Below are 5,722 nucleotides of genomic sequence, written 5' to 3'. Positions count from 1 at the left end.
AGACATTGCTGTCACAAATTTGGTGGCCAGATTCTGAGCTCTGCGATTGGTCAGGTGTGGAACCCCAGTCGACTGCATCTGTTAACAGTGGGCATAGCTACTTTATATTATCATGGCGATTAAATGAGGCAAAGTATGAAATACTCTTCGAATTTCTTTGCATTAGAAAGAAATGTAAGTCTGTCATAAAAGCAAAGTGTCTGTAAAGGTGAACTTTCCACCTGGCTGGCTCAGTCCCTGGAGCATACCAGTCTTGATCTCAGGGTCTGGAGTTCAAGCCACAAGTTGGGTAGGAAGCCTACTTGAAAAAAAAAAAAAAAAAAAAATAAAGGAAAGAAAGAAAGAGAAAGAAAGGAAGAAAGAAAGAAAGGACAACATTAAAGGTGAGCTTTCCAAAAGGGGTTCGGGCCACATGTATACTCAAAATGGGTAATCGAAGAGAGTTTAATAAAGTAATTACCTATATAGGTGGAGGCAAAGGGTTAACAGAAATTGGTGAGAAATGTTGAAGCAGCCTCACCCTCCCCTTACCATCTAGACTGAAGGGACAAGGGAGGAGTGTGTTCTACACCTGTTACAGGAACCCAAGTTCGACTGCCCTTGGTTAGAAAGGCCAATACACAAGAAAGGAGTTTTGATTGAAACGGAATATAAGCTTTATTCAGGAGGCTGACCACCTGGGGAGAAGGCAGACTCTTGTCTGAAAACCTACCTCAAGGTTTCTGCCTGGCCGATAGATTTTTACAGGAACTTTAGAGAAGTTAATCAGTAAAAGGAGAGCACAGTGATCTGTAGTCTGTAGCAATTCTTTTTTATTTTATTTTATTTTATTTTATTTTATTTATTTTATTTTTATTTATTTTTGAGAGAGAGCACGAGTGGAGGGAAGGGCAGAGAGAGAGAGAGAGAGAAGGGCAAAGAGGATCCAAAGGGGGCTCCATGCTGACAGCAGAGAGCCCGATGCAGGGCTGGAACTCAGGAACCATGAGATCATGACTTGAGCCGAAGTCGGAAGCTTGTGGGACTCAACCATCCAGGTGCCCCTGTAACACTTCTTGGTTGCATGCAAACTCAATGGTGCCAGCCACAGAAGTTCTCATAGTGGTTGTGTTTTGGTGTGGGGGCTGGGTTGTGCAAGAGGGTTTGGTTCCAGTCTTTCTAGGAAACAATGCATGATCTATAGATATACCAAGAAAGATTTAGTTAATCAATCACACGGGCTAAATGTACTTGCTAAAACTTAGACTACTAAGTTGGCCGGAGGGTCAGAGGCAACGGCTTCAAACCTGGTAAGAGCCATATACCTACAGGAGAGAGCCATTCCAGGGGAGCCATGGCTGCTTTCCAGAGACAGCAAGGGAAATAAGTCCCCCAACCACTAGCTTCCCCTACCTTCCTATCTCTTTCTGGTACTTACCATTGTTGAACCTAACCAACAATCAGGGCACAGAATGGAGTTGATGCAGTCCCAAGGTAGTGGATTTTGATAGCACATCTGTATTAATAAAGATAGGTATAAAGTATTAGGAACACAAGGAAATAGGGGATTTGTAATTTGAAGACAAGTTTGGAGGAAAGTGTTACGGAACCAGGCTGGAATGCTGGCAGAAAAACCAAGTGGCACTCGGAGATCTTGGTGGATCCGAGATTTATTTAACACTGGCGGGCTCAGAGGGGACCGTTTCTCCAAAGATCTGAGCTCCGAATGAAGGGGGGAAGGGTAATTTATAGTTGTCAGCTTCCATATCTATGGCGAGTTTTCACACATGGCAAACAGGGCAAGAAGAACCTGGAAGAGGGGTCTCTAAGCTAGAGACCAGAGCTTGTTTTAGTCCCATGGGCCATCTTATGGTGTAAAACTTTATTCATTTTCCCAACATTCCCCCCTTTGCTGCCTTTTTAAAAATCTTTTATTAGGCATTACTTTTTAGCTCTGGCGGTTGGTACTCTGGGAAGGCTAAGATACGTGCTGCAGTTTGGCGAGCAACAGTGTTTTCAATAAAATGTACCAGGGTATTTAGTATGCAGGAGCCAATGGTCACAAGTAAAATTGTGGAAAGGAGGGGCCCTGCCAGGGCAGGGAGCCAGGGTGCCCAGTCTGTGAGATCCCATCTTCTCCACTGACTGATATTTTCCTGTTACCTATGTTGAATTCTTTCCTTGAGTTCCTTAACTTTAGTCCTGACTATTCCTGATTGGTTTACAAATTAGCAGCATTCCTCCCCCAGAAAGATACAAGTCCCTCCTTTTTCTGAAGTGAGGAGATCGAGGGCTCGCCTATTTTGGAGGGACACTGCTGCCAGGGAGTTTTTTTGGCTTTGTCAGGTTACCAGGGAGTCTGCCATCCGTTCCACGTCCAGCTTGTTGGTGCAGTCTCTCTCAGTCCAACAGCAAGAAGCAAGATCAGGGCTATGACACCAGTAAGGGGCAAGGGCTGGCAGAGTTGCATCCGAACCCCTGGGCTCAGTCCACACGTTGATTCCTCAAGCTTCTGCCGTGCACAGGCCAGCCAGCTTCTGGGGTGTGGCTGGAGCAGGGCTGGAGATCTCAGGGGCCAGTGTCTTTTTGAGGGTCAGTTTAAGCGGGTTGATTGGATCTGGATCACTTCTCCAGGTTGTGGATTCCCCTGAGTTGGCCTTCTTAACTCTGGAGTGATGGACCCATGGGGTGATACCTGAAACTGAATCCTCTATTTGGTTGTATATCTGTAAAGACCACCTCCAAGTCTTCGAAAGGGGCAGGTTTCTGATAACTGTCAGATCAGGTTTAGGGAAGATATGGTTTGCATATTTAGAGATCCATCCTGTTTTCTAGTTGTTTAAATACTCATATGCCCATGGGGTCTTATTATTATCCCTACAGAATAACAAACACAGAAGATTGTCTATGCATGAAACACTGTGGCAATTTTTCTGAAATTTACCTCAAGTTGTCTAGTTTAGGCAAACAACAAACATTTAAAGACAATCATAACTAGAATTTAATATCCATAATGGTGCATTGTTGAAACATAGTTTTTCTCTCTAGAAACCCCCCTTTCCAGAGATAGCCAAATTGAGACCAATGCATTTGTAGAACAAATCCAGTCTTAACAAACCTGGCCTAATTATTTACGTAAGCCCAGCAAGAATAGCGATTTATCATGAGGATCTTTTAAAGTTTGCTTTTCTGGAACCTTTTATAAAGAATCTCCAGGTTGAACTTTTAGTAGCCTCTCTAGGCCAGAAGCCAAGCCAAATACCTGCCATCAGGCAGGCCTGCAATACCTGTAGAATTGGGCAAATTCCTCTTCATGAGGTCCCCAAGATATCCTGAGGTTCCTGCACCTGCCAGGAAATGACCTTCTTTACTCACCTGGTGAAGCCGCTGGGAACTCTGTAAGCAAGGTATCAGGTCAACACTTCCAAGGGGCTTTATGGCTCCATGTTTCATAAAGCCAACCATAGTTCCTTAAACCTGTCTGGTCATATCTGAGTTTATGAATGTCACTCTCAAATATGACATTCCAGTCAAAGCCTTGGCAAAATAACCAGTATTTCCAATGGTGACCTGTTACAAGATGAACAGATTCTTATTGAACTTATGCAAACAATTGTAATTGCCATGAAATAAAGAATACTCACTGAGAGTTTTTGAATTTCAGGAGAGTTATGTAGAGAGAAAAGATAAATGCTTCAGTTTACAAATGAATACTTTATGACATTTCTGTATATCATAGATATCTTAAGAGAAAGTTTCCTTAATCTGGAAGAGCAAACATTAGACAACCAGCAATATTTTCAACAAGAATCACAAAACTATAATCTTCCTTAGTTCATTTAATCCTATGTTCCTAATTCTTGTTCAATTTGAATTCAGCTTTTTAGTTCTGGAAATTCTTACCCATTTTAGTATTAATCTTAAATATGTCGAATACCTGTATTTTTCCCCAAATTCCTTTTTATAAATCTCCTTGAAGAAGAAACACATTTTGTGAGAGAAAACAAACAATTATAAATGACAAAATCTCGGGGCGCCTGGGTGTCTTGGTCAGTTGAGCGTCTGACTTTGGCTCAGGTCATGATCTCGCAGTTCGTGAGTTTGAGGCCTGCATTGGGCTCTGTGCTGACAACTCAGAGCCTGGAGCCGGCTTCAGATTCTGTGTCTCCCCCCTCTCTCCCCCTCTCCCCTGCTTGCGCTCTGTCTCTATCTCTCAAGAATAAACAAACTTAAAAAAATTATTTTTAAATAAAATAAAATAAATGACAAAATCTCAGACACAGACATTGTTAAATATCTGATGAGAGTTCATTATGATGCAATTGACAAAGAAATTCGGTTATTTCTGTGACACATAACATTTCAAGTAATCAGAATATTAAGTGATGGCCTTATACCAAAACATTAAATCACTTTAGGACTTGCATATATATCTGGGCAGTTACAGCATTTTTACCTGTGCAATACAACCTAAGGTTTACCATTGTATGACAGTGCTTTTCCAAGTAACTTAGCATCCCAAATAAAAGGGCCTAATTGGTAAAAAAAAAAAAAAAAAAAAAAAAAAAAGACTTCATTTACCATTTAAATCCTGGGAAGTTTGTTAAAATCTTAGGAAGTTATAAGTACATCCCAAATAGGATTACAGATCATTACAAATCTTAAAACTTTATTTATTCAATCAAGGTGAAAATAAAAGATCCTAATGGTGAATGTATAGCATTATATATTGTTACCAAAACCTAGCTCCTTTAACATTGAGAAGTTTTAACTAAGTAATCAAAGACCTGAAACTTTGGTTTTCCTGGAAGACAAACCTTTGTTTGCATTGTCTTATCAAGAACAGATCAACAGTCCAAGAAAACTTTGTAATTTGAGCAGAGAGAAAAGCAGAATTTCAACCTTATACCAGTGTACTTGTAAAATTCCATTCATCTCAACCTTAGTCCATCCTGAGCACACATAGAATTCCTTTCCAAAGATTCCCCTTCATGAACCTTCTACAACTTTGCTTTGCCTTCAAACTTTGTCCCAAAGCCATTTCTCTCCAAATAACCAGTCTCATTTAGGACAAAATTACTTTCTTCTACCCTCAACAAAAATGTATTTCCATTCCTTATATCTTTCTTACATACCTTCTACTTTCCTACATACAGGGTTGCTTTCTTTATTTCCATCAGTCTTAAGCACACTTAGCAGAATTTTAACTCTTCGGAAACCTTAGTTTCCAATTGAGAACTTAGTAACCAACCATCAGAATTTTTTTAGATGGTAAATTCATGAACCAATTAAGTACAAAGCATGTTTTCCAATAGGTTCAAATAGCCTTAATTTCTCTGCAACAAGAAGTTAAAAACACAAACCTATGTTCAGTAATCAAAGCTTTAGCAATTCATTCTATTTGGAAAAGACTTATATGTCCAAAGGGGTGCACTTTACTCTTTGACCTTGAGGATGGGAGGAGGAACCAATGGTGCCTGAGGCACTGAGGGGGATACAGGACCCAATTATGTAGACCACATCCAAGTTGGTGCAGAAACAGCAGGGGGAGCAGAAGGCAGAAGAGGCAAGGTGCCAGTAGAAGGCAGAGAAGGAAAACCTAATTCAAAACCTTAACTCAGACAGAGGAACAGACGCCATGTTTTTTCCACCAAAGTGGAAATACGGAGTCCACATCAGGCAAGAGAAGACCGGGAATTTCCCCGAAACAAATGGAGTTTCAGCAACTGCTTGAGCTGCTCTA

Source organism: Panthera uncia, chromosome C2 (assembly GCF_023721935.1).
Source record: "Panthera uncia isolate 11264 chromosome C2, Puncia_PCG_1.0, whole genome shotgun sequence".
Classification (NCBI taxonomy): domain Eukaryota; kingdom Metazoa; phylum Chordata; class Mammalia; order Carnivora; family Felidae; genus Panthera; species Panthera uncia.
This window is presented reverse-complemented; position numbering follows the sequence as displayed.